Raw genomic sequence first — 23893 nt, 5'->3', positions numbered from 1 at the left:
ATCAATATCCTTATTTTATCCTGTTCGGAGTTTAGGGTTACAAGGAGAGTTGCTCTCATACTAAAGTTTCTAAACATTTGGTGAAATTTAGAGATTCCAACACGCCTTCTTCCCCCACCCTGAGTTCTTTGAAAACAGACATAATAATTCAGAAGAATAATTCAGGATAAGGATGTTATGGAAGGTGCTTTTTGTTACTTGCCTCAAACTGCATTTAAAGTTTGTACGTCAGTGTTGGTAGTCATGGGCTGTTAGACATGAAACTTTCTAGTTTAAAATTTTCAGGATTCCATCCCAGAACTTCATAAATTAGAATACAGTAATACCTCGGTTTTCGTTTATCGTTGGTTTCGGTTTTTGTCGATTTTTTTTTCCGCAAAAAATTTGTCTTGGATTTCGTCGGCGTGCCCACGTGACCTCGCTGCTAATTTTGCGAAAACAAAGGGCGGCCCACGCGTTCTCCTGCTCAGTGTGGCGTTGTTTCTCGTTGTGTGAGCATCACCCCGCGCGTCTAGCCAAACAATTCCATATGGAAATAATTGCCTCGGTTTTCGCGGATTGTTTTCGGACGGATTATCGACGAAAACCGAGGTATCACTGTATTGTATTTCTGTGTGGTTGTGTGTGTATGGTAACTGGAGTTACAAAAGTGTATATTTTTATAGAATCTGCCTGTTAAAGGAATGTGTTACAGGGTTGAGGTTTCTCCTGCTGTGATTAATGTTAGCTTCCTAAATTTCTGGGAAATGTAGCTGCCTTCTCTATTTCTAATTTGTCTTGGACAAGCAGGGTCTTTTGTCTGGTTTTTGAGGCTTATAGGAACTATAGAGGAGTTAGTAAAATTGCAGAGATTGCTCTAACAGGAAATTACTTGGGGGAAAAAAGGTATATTCTATCTCTCTTGACGTTTAAGCCTCAATAATTGGGATTATGCAATTGGAGTGGAGGAGTGGCCTAGTGGTTAAGGTGGTGGACTTTGGTTCTGAGGAACTGAGTTCAATTCCCGGCACAGGCAGCTCCTTGTGACTCTGGGCAAGTCACTTAACCCTCCATTGCCCCATGTAAGCCGCATTGAGCCTGCCATGAGTGGGAAAGAGCGGGGTACAAATGTAACAAAAATAAAATAGATACTATTGGAGATTCTACATGGAATGTTGCTATTCTTGGAGATTCTACATGGAATGTTGCTATTATTGGAGATTCTACATGGAATGTTGCTATTCCACTAGCAACATTCCATGTAGAAGGCTGCGCAGGCTTCTGTTTCTGTGAGTCTGACGTCCTGCACGTACGTGCAGGACGTCAGACTCACAGAAATAGAAGCCTGCGCGGCCACATTGGTGATCTGCAAGGGCCGACTTGTACATGGAATGTTGCTAGTGGAATAGCAACATTCCATGTAGAATCTCAAATAGTAGCAACAGTGGAAGAGTGGCCTAGTTGTTAGGGTGGTGGACCTTGGTCCTGGGGAACTGAGTTCAATTCCCACTTCAGGCACAGGCAAGCTCCTTGTGACTCTGGGCAAGTCACTTAACCCTCCATTGCCCCATGTAAGCCGCATTGAGCCTGCCATGAGTGGGAAAGAGCGGGGTACAAATGTAACAAAAATAAAATAGATACTATTGGAGATTCTACATGGAATGTTGCTACTATTGGAGATTCTACATGGAATGTTGCTACTATTTCCACTAGCAACATTCCATGTAGAAGGCTGCGCAGGCTTCTGTTTCTGTGAGTCTGACGTCCTGCACGTACGTGCAGGACGTCAGACTCACAGAAATAGAAGCCTGCACGGCCACATTGGTGATCTGCAAGGGCCGACTTCTACATGGAATGTTGCTAGTGGAATAGCAACATTCCATGTAGAATCTCAAATAGTAGCAACAGTGGAGGAGTGGCCTAGTTGTTAGGGTGGTGGACCTTGGTCCTGGGGAACTGAGTTCAATTCCCACTTCAGGCACAGGCAAGCTCCTTGTGACTCTGGGCAAGTCACTTAACCCTCCATTGCCCATGTAAGCTGCATTGAGCCTGCCATGAGTGGGAAAGCGCGGGGTACAAATGTAACAAAAAATAAAATTTACTTGCTGATTGGAAGAACCAATGTCATATCATTTTAATTGTTATAGTATTGTTAATCTATAGTCTTTCCCCAGTTTTAAATCTGCCTTTCCTGTGCTGTGAGGGAATGTTTTACGCTGCCCTCCCATCTGAAGCAGAGTTAAGGAAGCCCTTTGATCGCCATCTTACTATAAAATAAATGGAATATTTTGGGTTTAGGCAATTGTAACTGTGATTGAATGCTGTACAATTAATTTAATGTCTGTTATAATTTTGCATTGACTTCTTCCCTTCCTTGACTGCAGCAAGGAAGGGGGAGGAAATGGAAAAAGGGGGATTCTGTCACAGCCCCACCGTGCCCTCCATGCATCGCAGCTCACCTGCTTCAGTCGCTGGACACAGGGGTCAGGTTCTGTGACATTCCCCTGGGCCTCCGCATAATCACTGTCTCACCTTGTCTTGCTGGTGTGGGTGTCCTTGGTGTTCGGGGTCCACTTGTGGGGGTCTCTGGGCCTTCTGTCTGCTGCCTCTTTCAGGCATGTACGGGGCCAATCTTCTGCTCACCGCTGGTGACACTTCCGGTAGCTCCTCACAGTGATATCAGACAGAACTTATTTCAATGGACCACTGTCACTTCCTGCTTGCTTTGCAGCAAGTCAGCCTCGAGTTCTGGATTCCAGCTTTGGCTTTCAGTTCCAATTTTCTGTTTACAGTACTGGCTTCAACTTTCAGCATCCAGAGTCCAGCTTTAGCTTCCAACATCCAGCTCCAGTTTCCAGCTTCAGCTTCCAGTACCCTGTGTCCAGCGATCAGCTTCTAGCTCCAGCCATCTGATCCTTGCTCTCCTTTTCCAGGTTGGACACCTCCTCCATTCTCCAGACCTGTCCGGCCTTGCTTGGTTGACTCTCCTACCGCCAATTGGGGTCTTTATGACCTTTAGGTTGGTGGGGCGGCATCAATCCAACTGTGACCCAAGAGCTCATCAAACAGTCTGCAAAGTCATGAGCTCGGACAAGTCACCCGCCCTGCGGCCATTACAGCAGCTTGCTTTGCAGCTTCAGCAGTTGTCTGGCTCTGTCCGGAGCAGGGGCATAGCCAGACCTCACGATGGGAGGGGGCCAGAGCCCGAGGTTGGGGGCACATTTTGAGCGCCTCCCCCCCACACACCGCCACATCTTGCCTCCTCACCCCACCACCTCGCCTCACCCCCTCACAAGCAAATACCTTTGCTGGCAAGGGTCCCCAACCTCCGCCAGCTGAAGCCTTCTTCAGCGCGGTCTCCGGCGCAGCCGCGTTCCCCCTGCTCTTCATCTTGCTCCTCTTGTGCACACTGATGCTGAGCGTCAGTGTGCACCGGAGGAGCAAGAAGAGCAAGGGACAGGCTGCGAACGCGGCTGTGCCGGAGACCGCGCTGAAGATGGCTTCAGCTGGCAGGGGTTGGGGACCCCCGCCAGCCAAACCAGGGGCCCGGATGAAATTTGCAGGGCCCCAGGCCCCCCTGTAGCTACGCCCCTGGTCCAGAGTGTATCCTCCCATATGGACAGGCTTCAGTGAGTAGCACCAGTGCCAGGAGTGACCAGAAATATATCAGAGCCTATCATTCCTGTAAGCGCTCTTGTTTCCTCCAGCATACGCCCGGAGCCTCCTCCTAGGTACGATGGGCCACCCCCAGACTTGCAGAGGGTTCATCAACCAATGTTTAATCATCTTTGAACTTCACGCCAGGGAACTTCCCATCTGACCAGGCCCATGACTTGAAGATAAATCCAGATAGGAGGTAGAGATGTGGCAGCACCGCAGATTAAAATAAAATTTTCTATAGCTAAAATTCTCAGAGCGACATTAGATTCTGCACTCAGTACGTTCAAACATGGGAATGAAACAGTCAGGAAAGTATTTACTAAACTCAAATTGTTATGCTGAATCAAACCATTTTTACAGCCTTCTCAATTACAAACAGTTTTGTTAGCAGTGACTATAAGTCAACTAGATTACTGCAATATTCTTCTGTTAAGTTTGCCGGACTCATTAATTCAAAGATTACAGATAGCGCAGGATGCGGCAGCCAAAATGATCTTGGGGGGGGGGGGGGAAAATCCACTGATCGTGCTACTCCGTTCCTAGTTAAGTTACATTGGCTTCCGATAAAAACTAGAATACATTTTAAGTTATTAATGTTTGTTTTCAAAATTCTGTTTGGTCTAGCCCTGTCTTATCTTTGTGATACAATTCCACTGTGCTCGACAAGGAATTAGATTAATAATTCCTTTAAATTTGGTTTGCCGAAAGTCTACAACTTGAAAGTGATCTATTGTAGGCTTGTGGCCCTGATCTGTGAAATAAATTATTGCGTTACCTAAGAAAGATTAAAAGTTTTTATAAATATAGGTGGTTAGTTAAACTTTACTGAATCCATTTATACTATTTCAATCAGACAAATATTTAGCTAAGGCTGTTTATAGCTGGCTATGGTGCTGATTATCTCTTTGCCTCGGACACAAGTTCACAGAAACATCTGTTTCAGCATCAATCAACACCAATTATATTATACTAGCCGTTTAGCCCGTAAAAACCTGCGAGTATTGCAGCCCTCCTCTCTCCCCTGGCCTCACCCCTCCCCCCATATCCAGCGACCCTCCTCTTTCCCTTGGCCTCCCCCCTCCCCCCATGTCCAGCGACCCTCCTCTGTGCCCTGCTGTCACCCCGTCCAGCAACCATGGCCTCTCTCCCCTGCCCTCCCCCCATGTCCAGCTACCCTCATCGCCGCCGCTCCCTCCCCCCTCCATGCCAGGCCCCCTGCACTGACCTGACAGCGCCTCTCACCATGTGAAAGCGCTGCAGGCAGCAGCAGATCGCTCTGCTGCTGCCTGCAGTGCTTCCACACGGAGGTGAGAGGTGCTGTCAGGTCAGTGCAGGGGGCCCAATATGGAGGGGGGTGGGAGCGGCGGCGGGGATGTGGGGGGGGAGGGTGGAGGTTGTTTTGTGCGATGTTCCTTTCCAGGCGGCAGCGTCGTCTTCCAACAATTCGACTCCGTTTCTCTCTCTTTTCCACCCTCTGACATCATGACGTCTTGATGCGAGGGCGGGACAGAGAGGGAAGTCTGTACTGCGCATTTGCAAGTGAGTACGGTCACTTGCCGTTTATATTTTTGACTTTTTCCTAAAATAGAACACAGACTTAGTCCAGCAGTATCCAAGGTAGTATATTCATTTCTACAGCAGGCAATCCCCTTCTCTTTATGGACATTACATTCACCAGCATCTGGAACAGCTTCCTCCCCCCCCCCCCCCCCAAGTCATGTTTCCCTTCTCTCAAGGGCTGCCATGCCTCATGCCAACTTCTCCTCCTGTGGGGCCTTTGCAAGACTCCTGCCTAATTCCCTTTGCTCTCTCGGGAACCCTTCTCCCTTCGTTAAGCAGCAAACAAACACAGGATTCTGCTTGCCCTTGTTTTTGAAACACACAGTCCAAAATTAACCTTGAGCACAACTCCCACCCTTAGTTCATCTTTCCCAACAATCAAGTGTCCCAAAACGTTTCAGGGCAAACGTTCTTGGACAATACCTTCATGTGGTCATACCCAGGCCACTCCGTGACAGGCTGGGTCTCTCCCCACACTTTCCATCAGGATAGGCTTAGCCACATTCCTAGCTTTTCACCTGCCTTCTAGGGAATACTTCTCTCTGGTCCTGCTTGTACTTTGGGGTCCTCGCTACCCCGGGTTAGGTAGCCCGCTTCCTCTCTCACTGGCCGGCTCTTAGGAAGATCCATCCTTCCTCTTCTCCTGTCTGTCTGGAAAACCCTTTTCTAGGGCTGAGGACAGCCAGGCAGTGGCGTATCAAGGGGGGGGGGGTGGTCCGCCCCGGGTGCACGCCGCTGAGGGGGGGTGCTGCGCGCCGGTCAGCTTCGTTCGTTTCCATGCTCCCTCTGCCCCGGACAGGAAGTAACCTGTTCCGGGGCAGAGGGAGCATGGAAACGAACGAAGCTAACCGGCGCGCGCCCCCCCCCCCCCGGCGACATGCACCCGGGGGAGGGGGTTCTTTCGCCGGGGTGGGGGGTGTCCTTTCACCGGGGAGGGTTGCGCTGCACCGGGGGGGGGGCACTGCACCCCGGGGGCATGGCGCATCGGCGATCCGCCCCGGGTGTCAGCCCCCCTAGGAACGCCACTGCAGCCAGGTGCTTCTAGAACCCTGTCTTTCTCCTTTCCCAGGGAGGTGCCATCATCGGCCCTTTTACTTTCTTAGGGCTAGACTACAATTCCCAGAAGACCTAACCCTGCTCCCCGCTCTAGCTACTGGGGTTCAGGAAGCCTTTTCGCCCCTCCCCCATTGACCACCGACATACTGCTTTTTCCGATTACACGAGCGTTCCCTTGCTGCTGTCCCAGACAGGAATCCTTATCCCTAGGTTATGGCTGGGTTGACCCCACTCTCCTTTCACCTTGTGGCCACTCCTGTGACCCCTTAGGTGGCACAATATCAATTCTGCATGTTCTTTTAGATTTTTTTAAATTTGTATTTTGCATTTTTTTAGCATTTCATTACTTTTTGCTACATATTCATTAAAATTTGTAATCGTGATTAATCATATGATTAAAGGTATGTTATCTATTTATTTTATTAATGCAGCTTCTTGTGCCTCTGGGCAAATCTCTGAAGACATATTTCTTCAACAAGGCCTACAATGAAAATCTATAGCCTCACTAATCCACTTATTTTATTTTTATTACATTTGTACCCCGCGCTTTCCCACTCATGGCAGGCTCAATGCGGCTTACATGGGGCAATGGAGGGTTAAGTGACTTGCCCAGAGTCACAAGGAGCTGCCTGTGCCTGAAGTGGGAATCGAACTCAGTTCCCCAGGACCAAAGTCCACCACCCTAACCACTAGGCCACTCCTCCACTGTTGCTACTATTGGAGATTCTATATGAATGTTGCTATTCCACTAGCAACATTCCATGTAGAAGTCGGCCCTTGCAGATCACCAATGTGGCCGCGCAGGCTTCTGCTTCTGTGAGTCTGACGACTCACAGAAACAGAAGCCTGCGCAGCCTTCTACATGGAATGTTGCTAGTGGAATAGCAACATTCCATGTAGAATCTCCAATAGTAGCAACATTCCATGTAGAATCTCCAATAGTATCTATTTTATTTTTGTTACATTTGTACCCTGCGCTTTCCCACTCATTGCAGGCTCAATGCGGCTTACATGGGGCAATGGAGGGTTAAGTGACTTGCCCAGAGTCACAAGGAGCTGCCTGTGCCTGAAGTGGGAATTGAACTCAGTTCCTCAGGACCAAAGTCCACCACCCTGACCACTAGGCCACTTCTCCACTCCACTCCACTTCACCAACCCATTCAGTTATGAAAGCCCACCTTCTATAAATACCCTTATAAATCCCTTCCTTCTTCTTTCTTCCCTTAATTTATCTCTACACAATACTAACTGTACCTGATATACTGGAATAACTATGTTAACAATACTATCCAGCTTATAATTGAAAAAGAAAAACACCTATATTGCGACCCAAATCGGGAGACAGACGTTTATCTCACAAAAATGAATAAAGCGGTATAATCGAAAGCCGAATTTGGACGTTTTCAACTGCACTCCGTCGCGGATGCGGACAAAGTTGATGGGGGCGTGTCAAAGGCGTGGTGAAGGCGGAACTGGGGCGTGGTTATCGGCCGATCAGAGATAGGCACTTTTCGCCGATAATGGAAAAAAAATATGCGTTTTTAGCGAGAATTTAGGGCACTTTTCCTGGACCCTGTTTTTCCACAAATAGGGCCCCAAAAAGTGCCCTAAATGACCAGATGACCACTGGAGGGAGTCGGGGATGACCTCCCCTGACTCCCCCAGTGGTCACAAACCCCCTCCCACCACAAACATATGCCGTTTCACAACTTTTTATGTTCACCCTCAAATGTCATACCCACCTCCCTGGCAGCAGTATGCAGGTCCCTGGAGCAGTTGTTAGGGGGTGCAGTGGATGTCAGGCAGGTAGACCCAGGCCCATCCCCCCCCCACCTGTTACACTTGTGCTGGTAAATGGGAGCCCTCCACACCGCCCCCCAAACCCACTGTACCCACATGTAGGTGCCCCCCTTCACCCCTTAGGGCTATAGTAATGGTGTAGACTTGTGGGCGGTGGGTTTTGAGGGGGATTTGGGGGGCTCAACACCCAAGGGAAGGGTGCTATGCACCTGGGAGCTCTTTACCTTTTTTTTTTTTTGTAAAAGTGCCCCCTAGGGTGCCCGGTTGGTGTCCTGGCATGTGCACTACGACTCCTGGCCCCTCCCACGAACAAATGCCTTGGATTTATTCGTTTTTGAGCTGGGCGCTTTCATTTTCCATTATCACTGAAAAACAAAAACGCCCAGCTCACAAATTGTCGAATAAAACATGGACGTCTATTTTTTTTTTTTAAATACGGTTCGGTCCGCCCCTTCACGGACCCGTTCTCGGAGATAAACGCCCATGGAGATAGGCGTTTCCGTTTGATTATGCCCCTCCACGTAAGCCACATTGAGCCTGCAAATAGGTGGGAAAATGTGGGATACAAACACAATAAATAAATAATGCTACCTGTTGATCTAGCGGTAAAGGCTCAGGCGCTACATATGCGGTGACCGGTCGGTCTGCACCAAGTGCTGATTACCAAGCGCATAGGAGGAAATAAATGAATAAATAATTGATCCACGTTTTATGAGCGCACACCAAATCTGAAATTACTGCCAGGATTGCACGCAGGCCTGGCGGTAGTCTCATTTGGGCGAATGCTGCACGTGCATAGAGCTTACCACGGCTTAGTAAAAGGGACCCCTTGGCATTTAAAGGAAGACCGGGGGGGGGGGGGGGGGGGGAGAGGAGTTGGGTTGGTAACATCACTGGAATTCATATTTATTTATTTGGATTTTAAGTACATAAGTGTTGCCACACTGGGACAGACCAAAGGTCCATCAAGCCCAGCATCCTGTTTGCAACAGTGGCCAATCCAGGTCACAAATACCTAGCAAGATCCCGAAAATGTTTTAATACATTTTATGCTGCTTATCCCAGAAATAAACAGTGGATTTTCCCCAAGTCATTTTAATAATGGTCTATGGTCTTTTCCTTTAGGAAGCCGTCCAGACCTTTTTTTAACCCCCACCCCCCCTCCCCCGCTAAGCTAACCGCCTTTACCACATTTTCTGGCAATGAATTCCAGAGTTTAATTACATGTTGAGTGAAGAAAATTTTTCTTTGATTCTTTTTTAATTTACTACTTTGTAGCTTCATCGCATGCTCCCTAGTCCTAGTATTTTTGGAAAGAATAAACAAACGATTCACATCTACCTGTTCCACTCCACTCATTATTTTATAGACCGCTATCATATTGCCCCTCAGCTGTCTTTCCTCCAAGCTGAAGAGCCCTAGCCACTTCAGCCTTTCCTCATAGGGAAGTTGTCCCATCCACTTTATCATTTTCGTCACCCTTCTGTGTACACATGGGCGTAGATTTTGTTCACACCTTTTTCAGTAGTAGCTCAAGGTGAGTTACATTCAGGTACTCTGGATATTTCTCTGTCCCAGGAGGGCTCACAATCTAAGTTAATAATGTTATACAAATCAAAATAGAAAGTTTGTATCTGTTTCTTTGCTGCACCATGTTACATATGCATTCACACTGACTCAATTTTGAATAACATTTTGAAATTAAACATAATATTATTCTCCCCTGAGAGAAGAAGGATTACGTTTCCTGGGTACATGAGCACTCTCCAGCTGCGGATTAAGATGCTTCCCTCATTAACTCTTAAAAGGACCCTCTTTTCTGCGGTCAATCTTGTGGTCCTTCACTCTCACATCAGGAGGTGAGGCCTTCCTCAAGAGCTTCCCCTGACAGCCTGGACAAGTGTCTTAGGTCATTCTGTTAACTGTACAACAGGATCCCGAGGTCCTCGTCTCTGTGTGAGCATCGTCTCTGCTGCCTGAGAGGTGATGGAAGGACCCCAAGCTGAATCAGTCCTGAGGGTTATCATGGCTACGTAATAACTGTTAATATCCAACAAAGAGCAAATGTGTACAGCTGCCTTTCCCTTGCTCATTCCCAGTTTAATAAAACCCCGAGATAGTGGCTAAAGAGCTGTTTAACATTTCAATACCTGTCATATCTTCCTAGATAAGGGCAGGGAGAGATAGTACCACAGCCAGACTTATAAACTCTGGTCGATCAGGGCTACCTGCGCCTCCCAGCTTCTGGGATGGGCATGGATTCAAATTTCAAAGCCACTTCCTTGCACAGAGGCCAAATTATGATAACGATGTTGTTGTTGTTATTATTAATATCTGATAGAAAGGATATTAATACCAGGGTTCCTAAGTTGTGATGAAGAGGAGACCATGCAGTGCTGACCGAAACCTGACCTAAACTGACACAGGGCAAGTGGGAAAATCAGACCTCTCCCCACTGCTATTCAGCCCACTGTACTCAGCGTTATTTTTACAACATAGGGGGGAGATCACGTGATGTGCTGAAGAGAGCGGAGGTGGAATTGCTCTCCTCTCGGGCGGAACCCTCCCTGTCGCCATAAAAACGTCCGTTTCAACCTCAAAATTATAAACTTAAAGCGTACAGATAGTAGGAGTGCATGGACAGCTTTGTTACGCGCCTAGACACGAGGATGCCGCCGAAAAATGTAAAGAAAGAGGCTGAGAGGCCCCGCGCCGCGGAAAGCAAGATGGCGGCGAGCCCGCCGAAAGAGACGCCAGAGCCGATGTTCACAAATCAGCAACTGATACAAATAACAGAGGCGGTAAAATTGGCGCTGGATCCCCAGTTAAAACAGTTGGCCACTCAGTTAACGTCAGTAGAAAATCTACTCGCCGATACGACCAGGCGCACAGGCGAACTAGAACAAAGAGTGTCCGCCATAGAAGACGAAGGAGCCGGAACAACAACACAGCTTCAGGCATTGAGATCCCTGGTGCAAAAGCAATCTCAACAAATAGACGACCTTGAAAATCGCTCGCGACGAGCCAACTTGCGAATAGTAGGCATACCTGAGAATGTATCAGAGCGCCTACTACCTTCAGTGCTAGAAAAGTGGCTGCAAAATGAGTTTGCGTTGTCAGACGGAATGGGTGCCATTTGCCTCGAGCGAGCACACCGAGTGGGGCGGAAAATGGACAATAATCAGAAACCCAGGATGGTGATGGTAAAAGTACACAACTTCGTGCATAAGGTGGAAATTTTAAGAGGTGCCCGACTGAAACGAGAAACCTTGGCCTTCGAGGGCTCTCCGGTGAGGATCTACCAAGATTACTCCTACGCACTGCAAGAACGGAGGAGGGCCTACAGCCAGATTTGTACAACATTGGTGGAAGCGAACAAAAAATTCATGCTAATATACCCCGCTACGCTACGAGTCAATCACCAGGGCAAATGGCAAGTGTTCATGACCCCCAAAGAAGCTCAAGAATGGGCGGCAGAGACACTTCAGTCACAGCAAAGCAGAGATAAATAAATAAAGGACTAAAGAGAACAGACTCTGGATTTAAGCACCAGGCAAAGCAGAGGCCCAGAGCCATCCAAGGAGGTATTGAAAAGGGGCCCACAGATAAAGTAAATGGCGGGGGAGGGGGAAGCCCCACATCATTGATCTCACTATTTTTCTCATATGTTAGGTGGGGGAAACAGAAGGGTTTGTACGGGGATGGGTAAGGAGTTAAGGGAGGGCGGGAGGGAAAGGGTGGGGCAGAAGGGTAGGAAGGGGGGAAGCAAGCAAGCATTGACCATGACACAACATATCTCTAAGAAGTCCCATAACACAACAAGAGAGACCTGGGTAAATAGAACAACTCACAGAGTCTCGGGTGAGGCTGGGCACCTGAGGCAGACATATAAATACTATCAGCCATATAGAGTCCCACAGACAAAAGCACATTAAAACCATCAGATTTGCCTCCTGGAATGTGGGAGGCATAACGACCCCAATAAAAAGGGCAAAAATCTTATCAAATCTAAAGAGACAGAAAGTAGATATCGGATGTCTCCAAGAGACAAGACTTACGCCAGAGGAGCATAACAAACTAAAAAGGCAGTGGGTGGGGGAGGTACACTCAACATCCTCTGGGGATCGGAAAGGCGGAGTGGCAGTGCTGATAAGAAAAGGGATAGGTACAAAATCTGAATTAGTGAAAGCAGATCCAAAAGGGCGATATATTTTGGTACGGATATGGGTACAACAGAGAAACTTCCTAATTCTGGGAATATATGGACCAAATATTTATGAAGCACAATTTTATCCTAATCTTGTTCAGATGTGCCTCCCATACAAACCTGGGCAGCTCCTGGTAATGGGAGATCTCAACCTAGTGGCAGATCCAAATGCAGACTGTTCAAACCCGAGAGTTGCTTCGAGAGGAGGACCAAGAGCGCATGTACTTAATTCCTTTAAGCGTTCACTCAATTTGGTAGACACTTGGCGTAGTTTACACCCTGGGGAGAGAGACTTTACTCACCTTTCCAGAGCACATGGCACACTTTCCAGAATAGATTACATATTAATAGCCCAGACCGCGTTTCCGTGGGTGCGGGCCGCTGAGATAGGCCCAGAGGAGATATCGGATCACTCCATAATATGGATAGACGTGGAGGTACCAGGGTTCTATCAGCAGGGTAGGAGTTGGAGATTCCCAAACTATTTGTCCCAGAATAGTGAATTCCAAGAGCATATCAAAAAGAAATGGGAGGACTATGTTCAGAATAATAGGGAACACATGGATCAGCCTGGTCTGTTCTGGAGTGCAGCTAAAGCCGTACTCAGAGGAGAGATAATAGCCTTTGTACACGCTCACAATAAAAAACAAACAATAGCAATAATGAGACTGGAACAATCCTTAAAAAAAGCAAAAGCCAGATATATCAAACAGCAGACTCAAGAACATAAAGACCAGCTTCGAGCAATGCAAGTGACGCTAAATGCCTTACTTCATGACCGAAGCAAGAGATACCTAGCATACCAGAAATTTAAATTTCGCAGGTTTGGAAACAGACCAGGGACGATGTTAGCAAACTTAGTGTCGGCGTGGGGACCACGCAAACCGATAATAGCCCTCCAAGATGAGACGGGTCTCCTGCAGAATAAGAGCGAAAGGATAGCCGAGATATTGACAAAATTTTTTTCTAGACTGTATAGTTCGCCTGAAGACCCAGAGGAAGGAGAAATACAAAAAATTTTGGAACAGGCAGAGCTCCCGAAATTAACAGACAGTGAGCGAGCAGTCCTAGAAGAACCACTAGAGGCTAGGGAGATACAGGAGGTGGTGAAGTCACTACCACTTGGATCTGCGCCGGGCCCGGATGGGTATACTGGGGAATTTTATAAAATTTTACCACTCTCATTTTACCCTGTCATTAGTGACTACTATGAACAAGTAGTTGGGGAGGGGCAGTTCCCACATCATGCAAACACAGCCTTGATCTCCCTGATCTTAAAACCTGGGAGGCCAGAGGGCCAGGCTGACTCATATAGGCCCATCTCATTACTCAATGTTGACCTAAAAATACTGGCCAGGATACTAGCAAATCGCCTGGCCGGGATTTTGCCCAGGTTGGTGGGGGAGGAGCAGGTGGGATTTGTTAAAACCAGACAGGCAGCCAAAAACGTGCGCAGACTACTATTAGCCATGGCGACTGGTCAGCTGACAAAAACCCCAACATCCATAATTTCACTTGACGCTGAAAAAGCATTTGATCAGGTGGGGTGGACATATTTGTTCCAAGTACTGAGGCATATGGGATTTGGGGGCTGGTATTACAGAGCTATAGAATCCTTGTATGCAAATCCGACTGCTTCGGTGATAGTAAATGGAGTTAAAGCAGAATCATTTGGAATATCCAGAGGCACTAGACAGGGATGTCCCCTATCCCCTACATTGTTTATCCTATCATTAGAACCCCTACTGAGACTTATAAAGAGAGCAGAGGGAATCCCCGGGGTGAAGGTTGGGGGGGATACCATAAAGGCCCTAGCGTTTGCAGACGACCTGATGATAATATCAACCTGCCCGGTGAGCTCATTGGACCAACTGCTGAGCCTAACAAAGGAATTTGGGCAAGTCTCTGGTTTCAAGCTAAATAAAAAAAAGTCTCAAATAATGGATGTATATCCGAGAGGAACTCAGCAGGAGAAGGAAAGCTGCCCCATAGCCAGAGTGGAAGAGAAAATTAAATACCTTGGAACCAACATACCACAAGACCTATCTAAATTATACCAAGAAAATGTCGAGCCCTTGCTTGAGACCACTCGCATAAAACTCCAGTTGTGGGAGAAATATCCGCTGTCCCTTATGGGACGAATTGCTATTTATAACATGATGATAGTGCCAAAGTGGCTCTATAAATTTCAAACCCTTCCACTTTTTCTTGAGAAAGAAGATGAAAAACGCTTGCACCGGTATATACAGCGCTTTCTGTGGAAGGGAAGGAAAGCACGCCTCCCAGTACGGACGTTGCAAATACCAAGAGAATATGGAGGATTGGGATTGCTCAGCATCAGGTATCTTACAATAGCAAGTGGCATGCGACATATTTCTGATTGGTACAGATCAACCTCAGACTTTTCAGCAACAAATCTGGAAACAACATTAACTCAGGGAATACATTTCAGTAGCCTGTTGCATGTGGGAGGCGGTCAAGCTCCTAAAGTCCTACAACAATCGCATATAATGCCCACGGCAAGGGCGGTCTGGAAGTGGGTTTGCCGTCACCATCAATTCTCTGGACGAATTACGCCTTTTCAAGCAATTTGCAATAACCCACAATTCCTACCAGGAACTCTACACCGTAGATTTAACCAATGGCAGCAGAGAGGACTGGTATACTTACATCAGGTCTTGACATCAGAGGGGAGAATCAGGCCTTTCGTGGAGCTTCAGGCCCAGTTTAAATTTGATGAAAGAGATAGATTCTACTATTGGCAATTGAGACATTATATAAACAGCTTGCCCTGGGAATGCCTCACGGAAGATGTGCAGGAGGAGATATCCTCAGCCTTTTCATTTAAGGCACAGGGCAGAGTGTCATTGACAATGCATCACAGACATTTAAGAGACATGACAGAGGAAATAGATTATGTAGCTCTGGCCCAGGCGTGGACGGAGGAACTACAAATGACCTTAACGCCTCAAATACTACAGGAATACATTTATTCGACGCAAAAATCATCAAAGATGGTCCAATATTGTGAAATGGAATACAAATTTGCATTAAGAACTTACATTCCACCAAGGAGAGCCTTCCATATGGGCATATCTCCAGATGGAGCATGCCCAAAGTGCGGGACGCAGGGCGCGACACTAGGGCACATGTTCTGGACTTGCTCGAAAATACAAAGATTTTGGACCAGAGTAATACAAATGACATCCAGTATGTGGGGCGCCACATGGAAGAAAGGGCCGCTGTTGCTGTTCGGAAGGCCAAGGATAGTTCAACCAACTACAGCAGGCTTCAAGGGATTTACTTGTAGAGCTGTACTGGCAGCGAAAAAACTTATTCTCACAGAGTGGATTACAAACAAAGAACCGACTCTGCAGAAGTGGCGTGAGTTGTTAATGGATTACATGAAATTCGAAAAGAGATTAGCAGATTATAGAGGAGAACGGAGATTCACAGACAAAGACTTTTATAGACTATGGACCCCATTTTGGCAATCAATACCCCCAGGGGGTAGAGGACATATTTTAAATATGTGAGAAATGGTCAATGTTACAATCAAGCAGAATAGTCTTTATTTAAAAGGGACGAGGGTGGGAGATGGGAGGAGGGGAGGGGGGATGGAGATGGGGATAGAGAGGGTGGAAGGGGGGGGTAAGATTTAAAGAGTTAAATTTAAAGTTTGTGACAACACAGAATATTGTACTAAGGCTGGGAAGGGGTAAATTTCCCTAGCCAGACCTGTGTATAACTTAGAGAATAGATTTGCATTGGAGAGAGAGAAGATTTTTGTTAAATGTTTTATTGTAACCATATGCAAAATAATAAACAAATTTTGAAATAAAAATTTTTACAACATAGGGTGTCTCGGATTTTTATATCTGGATATTCAGTCTCAAGCCACATCTCCTAAGCTGTTCCCTTTAAGCTGAGCAAGTGTCCTCCAACTAGGGTTACCATTTTTTGTCCTCATAAAAAGAGGACACTTGCCACGCCCCTTTCACACCCCTGCCCCACCCCTTTCACGTCCTCACCCCGCCCCTGATGCATATTCCCCTCCCCCGGTCACCCCCTCCTCCCCCATCACCTTCCCTCCCCCTTGTCATCTCCACTCCCCCCCCCCCCGTCACCCTCCCCTCCCCTTACTCTACTATCTCTGGTGGTCTAGAGGTACCTCTTCGGGGCAGGGAAGAGCCCCCTCTTTCCTGCCCGGAGCGCTGCTGCCAGCTGCCCTGTATCCTGTGAGTCCAGCTCTCGGCGTTTCAAAATGAATGGTACCTCCTCTCCTCCACCCTCGAACCCTCCTTAGAATTCAAATGGCCAGTCTGTCATTGGTGGCAGAAACAGCATCATCCCTCGGACATACGATGGAGAGTACTTGACACAGTATCAGCTGGGTGTGGAGGATGGTGATCTGGAACCGCCGTTTGAATTATAAGGAACAGCATTGGGTATTTCTATTGGATAGTATATCGCCAAAGGGGCTAAATGAGGGATTTGAATGGATGACGTTGATTTAAGGGATTGGTCGTAACTGATCAGCTGACCTTTATGTAAATGTTGATAGAATGCCATCACCATATTGGAAGCAGATCATGAGTGTATTAGTTGTTATCAAATGAGGGTCTATCTAAGGTAAAATTGTCTCAGTGTGCCAAGAAAAATGCTGAAGATTTTTTAGATGGTTGGATTCTGACTTCTATGAATTTTGCAGGAGCCTTTTCCCTGATGTAGGGTGGCAAAACATTGTCTTTTCTGAAGTCAATGGCCAAAGCTTTCTTGAGTGGATGCATTGGTAGCAGACTTGAACTGCACTTCCCCCTTTCCTGTATGTCCCTCCCCCACTTTACGGTCAATCCTTGTATTTCTATCTCCTTCCCCTCTCTGCTCTGTCTTACAATTTTCTATCTGCCTCCTTGACGTCCCCCATTGCCCGCACTATGTAAGCCATCTAGATAACATGTTTGATGGGTGGGGTAAAAGCCATGAATAAACTTGGAAACTTGGACGTCATGGCGGGAAGCTGTCTGAACTACTTTTGTTAAGATAAGTGACCCACTGTGTACCTTTGGAGAATCTGAAATTGGTAAAGAGATTAAAAAAAAAAAAGATAAGAAACAAATCAGAAAAAAATGGATCTATGAAAAGTCTGGTACTGGATTGGCAATGTTAGGAACATAAATTCTTTGAATATGAGGCCCTAAGAAACTTTATACATCAGCTTCTGATGAAGCAAGCTTTTTCAGTTCTTGGCTAGCCAACTCCTACAATCTCTGACATAGGACTAGGGGGCATGCGATGAAGCTACAAAGCAGTAAATTTAATACGAACCGGAGAAACTTTTTCTTCACTCAACATGTAATTAAACTCTGGAATTTGTTGCCACAGAATGCGGTAAAGGCGGTTAGCTTAGCAGGGTTTAAAAAAGGTCTGGACGGCTTCCTAAAGGAAAAGTCCATAGACCATGATTAAATTCACTTGCGGGAAAATCAACCGCTTATTTCTGGGATAAGCAGCATAAAATGTATTGAACTTTTTCGGGATCTTGCCGGGTACTTGTGACCTGGATTGGCCACTGTTAGAAACAGGATGCTGGGCTTGATGGACCTTTGGTCTGTCCCAGTGTGGTGATACTTATGTACTTGGGATTCTGAATGGAATCTTGCTACTCTTTGGGGTTCTACATGGAATGTTGCTACACTTTGAAATTCTGCATGGAACTTGTTATTCTTTAGAATTCTAGAATCTTGCTATTATTTAAGGTCCTACATAGAATGTGGCAACTCTTTGGGTTTCTGCCAGGTACTTGTGACCTGGATTGGCCACTGTTGGAAGGATGCTGGGCTTGATGGACCTTTGGTCTGTCCCAGTGTGGCGATACTTATGTAGTGAAGTGGGGTGGACCACTGGTGGTCTGGCCCTGATGAACATCTTGCCCAACACAATATCAGCAACTGGAGAGCTTGGAGGCAGGACGAGAGATTGGTATGTTTAGACCCTCTGTCCAACAAGATGCTCCATTGCCCCTGATCTCTAAAGAGTTGTAGAAATGAAAGCGAAAAAGACAAGCTAAGGAGGCTGCTGTCAGAGGGGGGAAGGAAGGGATTATAGTGTACCTTAGCTGAAGGTGACCAGCTGAGGGAGAGAAAGGGCTTGCACATTGAACTGGGGGACCGGGAGTATCCCCAGGAATAGAGGCGGTGGAAGGTCAGAAGTGAGGATGGACAGGAAGAGCAGGCAAAGACAGTGGTGCCCAGTCAAAACCATCAGAAAGGCAGATGCAAACCAGAAAAATGAATTTTGCATGAATTTAGCATCCGCCTCGGCAGTGTGTCTCTTGAACACCTATCTTTTCTGCTGCTATGAATTTGGCTGTGAAGATTTGCTCACTTTTTTTTTTTATGTCACAGATGAGATCTGAAGGCGACGCTGCTTAATTGCTGTCACGTCGTGAGCGCTCACAGCTGGATCTGACAGCCGTCCAGTACCTAATCAAGCAAACAGAGAACAATGAGGGAGGGCCGATGGATGCCATTATTAAACCTCATCTGCTCCATTATAAGCGTTTCAAATCTGCGGCACGGGGGTTGATAATATCCAAATGCATAAGGACTGCCAATCCTGGATTAGTCCAGGGAACCCGGCAACCTGTCTCTGACAGCAGCATGAAAGAGGGGCTGAGGACGTGTCCTGCCGCACTTTTCTGCTTTTCGGCATCCATGGTAATAGGATGGGTTGGAGCTTGTGTGTTTTATCAAATAAATAGCCTGATTTTTTTTCCTGGAAACACCTATAAAAGCTGCAATGAACTTGATGAGGACACGAGATGCACACAAAACACAGCAGCCCGACTTACCTGTTCTACAATCACTATCCTGAGAAAGTCTGTAAAACTAAGCAGATATGGGACTGGAAGTCACAAGGTAGCCACAACGAGGAAAGATGCGATTTTGGTTTTGTCCTATCAGAGGGACAGGGTAATGATGGATGCGAACAGTATAAGAAAACTTTCCCCTCGTTTTTCAGTTTTTTTTATTATAATAATTATCATTACTAGCTGTGTCCTGGTGAAAACGTTCCCTGTCAGCCCCCGCTGTGCTGAGGGATACCAGGATATGCAGCCACATGGGCCATTGTATTCCAACTCAAGAACCTCCTTTAAGCCTGCCCGGCTACTGGCATTGTGCATTAGTGCAGTGGCTCAGGGTCCAGGTAGGGACCCTCCTTAGTAGGGTGGAGCACTAGTCTAGTGATTAGAGCAGCAGGCTGCAGCCCAAGGAAACCATATTTCAAATCCTGCTTCTTCCATTCACGTGAGTTTGGGCAAGTCACTTAGAGCTCCATTACCTAGACCTGCCAAGTCTCCCGCATTCACTGAGAGACTCCTGCTTTCATGGGTCATCTCCTGCACGCCTGCTGGGAGCCAAGAAACTGCTGCTCAACATCCTTCCCCTCCATCAGCAGCAGGAGATGTAACATATAGTAACATAGTAGATGACGGCAGAAAACGACCTGCACGGTCCATCCAGTCTACCCAACAAGATAAACTCATATGTGCTACTTTTTGTGTATACCCTACCTTGATTTGTACATGTCCTCTTCAGGGCACAGACCGTATAAGTCTGCCCAGCACTATCCCCGCCTCCCAACCACCAGCTCTGGCACAGACCGTATAAGTCTGCCCAGCATTATCCCCGCCTCCCAACCACCAGCTCCGCCTCCCACCACCGGCTCTGGCACAGACCGTATAAGTCTGCCCAGCACTATCCCCGCTTCCCAACCACCAGCTCTGGCACAGACCGTATAAGTCTGCCTAGCACTATCCCCGCCTCCCAACCACCAGCCTTGCCTCCCACCACCGGCTCTGGCACAGACTGTAGAAGTCTGCCCAGCACTATGTGTTCATAAGATGTAATGTCCTGCTGTCTTGTGATAGGACGGAGCTGCAAAATCTCACAGATCTTATCGTAAGACTGGTCCAGAGGTGACAGGAGATGACATTTTATTAAGGTGTCTCCTGCTGCCCCAGGGGGAGGAGGCTTGTTGAGGACACTGGCATGGCATTGAGGTCTGTCAGGGGGTAGAGCCAGGAGGTGGAGTGGGCATGGCTGGGTTCTGGCTGGGTAGGGCTGGGTGAAGTGGTACAGGGCTGGGGCCATGTTTTAAAACCTCCCACTCCGAGATTGGGCTCCCTGGCAGCTCTGATTACCTGAGATACAAACTTAGATTACAGATCCATTTGGGTAAAGAAATAGCTACTGTTATCTAAATGAAATTTAACTTGGAGCTTTAATTGGGAAAGACAAGTAACTGAAATTGAAGTCCAAACCCACTCCACTGGTCACCAACAGACAGGCCATTTAACATATGTACAGATCAGCTCAGATATATGCAGTGCTATACAGAGCCAGTGGGTAGTAATTTCATAAATACAAATCAATTTACGCCACCAACTTTACATACATAATGGGGCTCATTTTCAAAGCACTTAGCCTCCCAAAGTTCCATAGAAACCTATGGAACTTAGCCTCCCAAAGTGCTTTGAAAATATGCCTGTATAGGCACTCAATTACGGAATGCTCTACCCACACAAGTAAAATCTACCCAGAACTACCTTAACTTCCGAAAATTGTTGAAATCAGTATTGTTTAAGAGAGCTTACTCCTCAGGTTTAACTTAACTGAATTAACTATTACTATAAATTCAGATCCAAGGACAATAATGAACTGTTATTATCTTTTGCCTTTTGATGTTTAATTGTTATTTTATGTCTTATTCTCAATTTGTATAATTGTTTTTCTTGTACTGTAGCTTGCACTACAGACTTTGTAAGCCACTTTGAGCCTGCGAACAGTGGGAAAATGTGGGATATAAATGTAATAATACAATAAATAAATACATAAAAGGCTACCTGCGTTAAAGTTGGAAAAAGAAAACTTTTTCAAAAGAAGCAACAACCGTAAAGGTGACAAGGAGACCCAAAATAAATGGGGTGGTGCAAAAACCTTATTGGTGGGTATCAAAGACTGAACATGAATTGTGTTTTGGCCATTAGGCCTGCATCAGGAGTCTGTACCAATGAAAAACTACAGGAGTGGAAAGAACACTGATATCCCATGAGGAGTTAACACAGAGAAAGCAAGGAGTGGGAACAGAGTCAGTCTCTTCAGAACAGACCTGAGACGCTGGAAAAGGATAACAGACTTTAATAAATGATGACTCAACAAGGTACCGTGTTTAGGCACACAGGGTGCCTTCTTCAGGAGTCTTGGTTTATGTTTCAAAAAACTGAGTCTTCAAAAGGTAAAATCTGAGAAGAGGTGATCTTTAAAAAGACCTTTGGGAGTCATGGTGAATGTTGCTGCTTCTGTATGCCGCTGTGAAGCTATAGAAAAATTTTTGAAACATAAACCAAGACTCCTGAGGAAGGCAACCTGTGCGCCGAAACACGGTACCTTGTTGAGTCATCATTTATTAAAGTTTATTACCCTTTTCCAGCGTCTCTGGTCTGACTGACTGTTCCCATGCCTTGCTTTCTCAGGAGGCTGTACCAACATTGTCTTAGTAAACATACAGAAACACTGGTATGTTGAAATTTGCGTCAATAGTAACGCAAATACGGCACACAAGGCACTAATCCAATTCATACGCAAAATGCATGAACTCTGGAACTCTTGGCCGGAGGATGTGGTAACAGCGGTTAACGTACCTGGGTTTAAAAAAGGTTTGGACAACTTCCAGGAGGAAAGGTCCATAGTCTGCTATTGAGACAGACATGGGGAAGCAACTGCTTGCCCTGGGATTGGTAACATGGAATGGTGCTACTCTCTGGGATTCTGGGATGTTGCTACTATTTGGGATTTCGGAATCTTACTACTCTCTGGGGTTCTACATGGAATGTTGCTACTCTTTGAGATTCTGCATGGAAACTAACCGCCTTCACCACTTTCTCCGGCAACGAATTCCAGAGTTTAATTATACGTTGGGTGAAGAAAAGGTTTCTCCGATTTGTTTTAAATTTACTACACTGTAGTTTCATCACATGCCTCCTAGTCCTAGTATTTTTGGAAAGCGTGAACAGAAGCTTCACATCCACCTGTTCCACTCCACTCATTATTTTATATACCTCTATCATGTCTCCCCTCAGCCGTCTCTTCTCCAAGCTGTATAGCCCTAGCCTCCTTAGTCTTTCTTCATAGGGAAGTCGTCCCATCCCCGCTATCATTTTAGTCGCCCTTCGCTGCACCTTTTCCAATTCTACTATATCTTTCTTGAGATGCGGCGACCAGAATTGAACACAATACTCAAGGTGCGGTCGCACCATGGAGCGATACAACGGCATTATAACATCCTCACACCTGTTCTCCATACCTTTCCTAATAATACCCAACATTCTATTCGCTTTCCGAGCTGCAGTAGCACACTGAGCTGGGCTGCTAGGACACATGAAACGGGGACGACTGTTACTATGTGACAGGAAATATACTGCACCAGATGGAAGAGAAATAGAGAAAGGGCTTATGTGATTAGTTTTTGCATGTGGACAGATTCTTCTGCTTGTAAAGGATTTACTAGAAAATGCAAAAACCAAAATTATTGCATTCAGAAAGCAGAGGCAGCGATTTGAAGTTGCATGCCTATAAATCACTGCTTCAGGCTGACTGCTCGTCTGTACCACCGCTTCATGGGTCCCAAGCTCATTTAGCGCCGTCTTAACCATTAGGCAAAATAGGTTTCTGCCTGGGGCAGCTGGTTTCGGAGGGTGGCAGAGAGCAGCTGCAGTCAAAGGGAAAATATCACATTTTGACATCCACACAAACTCGAAAGATCCATCAGCCGCGGGAGGATGGGCAATTTTGAAATAAATCACAACAAAGATTCTGCTGGAAAATAGCTTAAAACTGAACGGCTGGAAAACCTTCCACACAAGAATAATTGTGGCATATATATGTGAACTATAATGAGGGAACAACGAATCACTACTGCAGCAAGCAATACTCAATTCACTAGTCCAATTCCTCTCAAAAAGTATGAGGAGAGAACGATCATAGAGCCCTCAAAAAAGGGGGAAAAAACTTTTAATCATGTGTTTAGAGGAACATATCTTTGAATGGGTCCATTCTTTGGAATTTTGTTTGTACTTTGCGCCCTCTCTTTACTGTACGAGAGAACGATCATAAACATATGCATAATAGGCTGGATTCTATTTAAGGCGCAGTGAGTCATATGCGTTAAATTGTGCGGGCGACCAATTTACGCATGCTACTCAATTGAGTAATGGCCCAATTAGTAATGATAATTGCCCAATAGCCAATTGGGGCACAGCCTTGGGAGGACAGTAGGCATGTTGGGGGCATCAATCAAATTTATGTACGATGTTATAGAATTCGGGGGAACGCACATTCATTTAGGTGCAGGTAGCTTCCCCTTGTGTAATGCAAGCTAAAGTGGAAATGCTTCCTCTGGAGGAGAAAAGTAATTTTTTGCATAAATTGGTACAATGGGCCCATGGGATCATGTGCAAATGCTTTAACTTATCTCTGGCGTGTTCAAAGCATTTACCAATGCAAGGGAATAAAGAATTTTCTCCAGGAATGGAAAGTTCAATTTATCAAATGGGTGCGAGAAGGAATA

The sequence above is a fragment of the Microcaecilia unicolor genome, chromosome 13, assembly GCF_901765095.1.
Source record: "Microcaecilia unicolor chromosome 13, aMicUni1.1, whole genome shotgun sequence".
NCBI lineage: Eukaryota > Metazoa > Chordata > Amphibia > Gymnophiona > Siphonopidae > Microcaecilia > Microcaecilia unicolor.
This window is presented reverse-complemented; position numbering follows the sequence as displayed.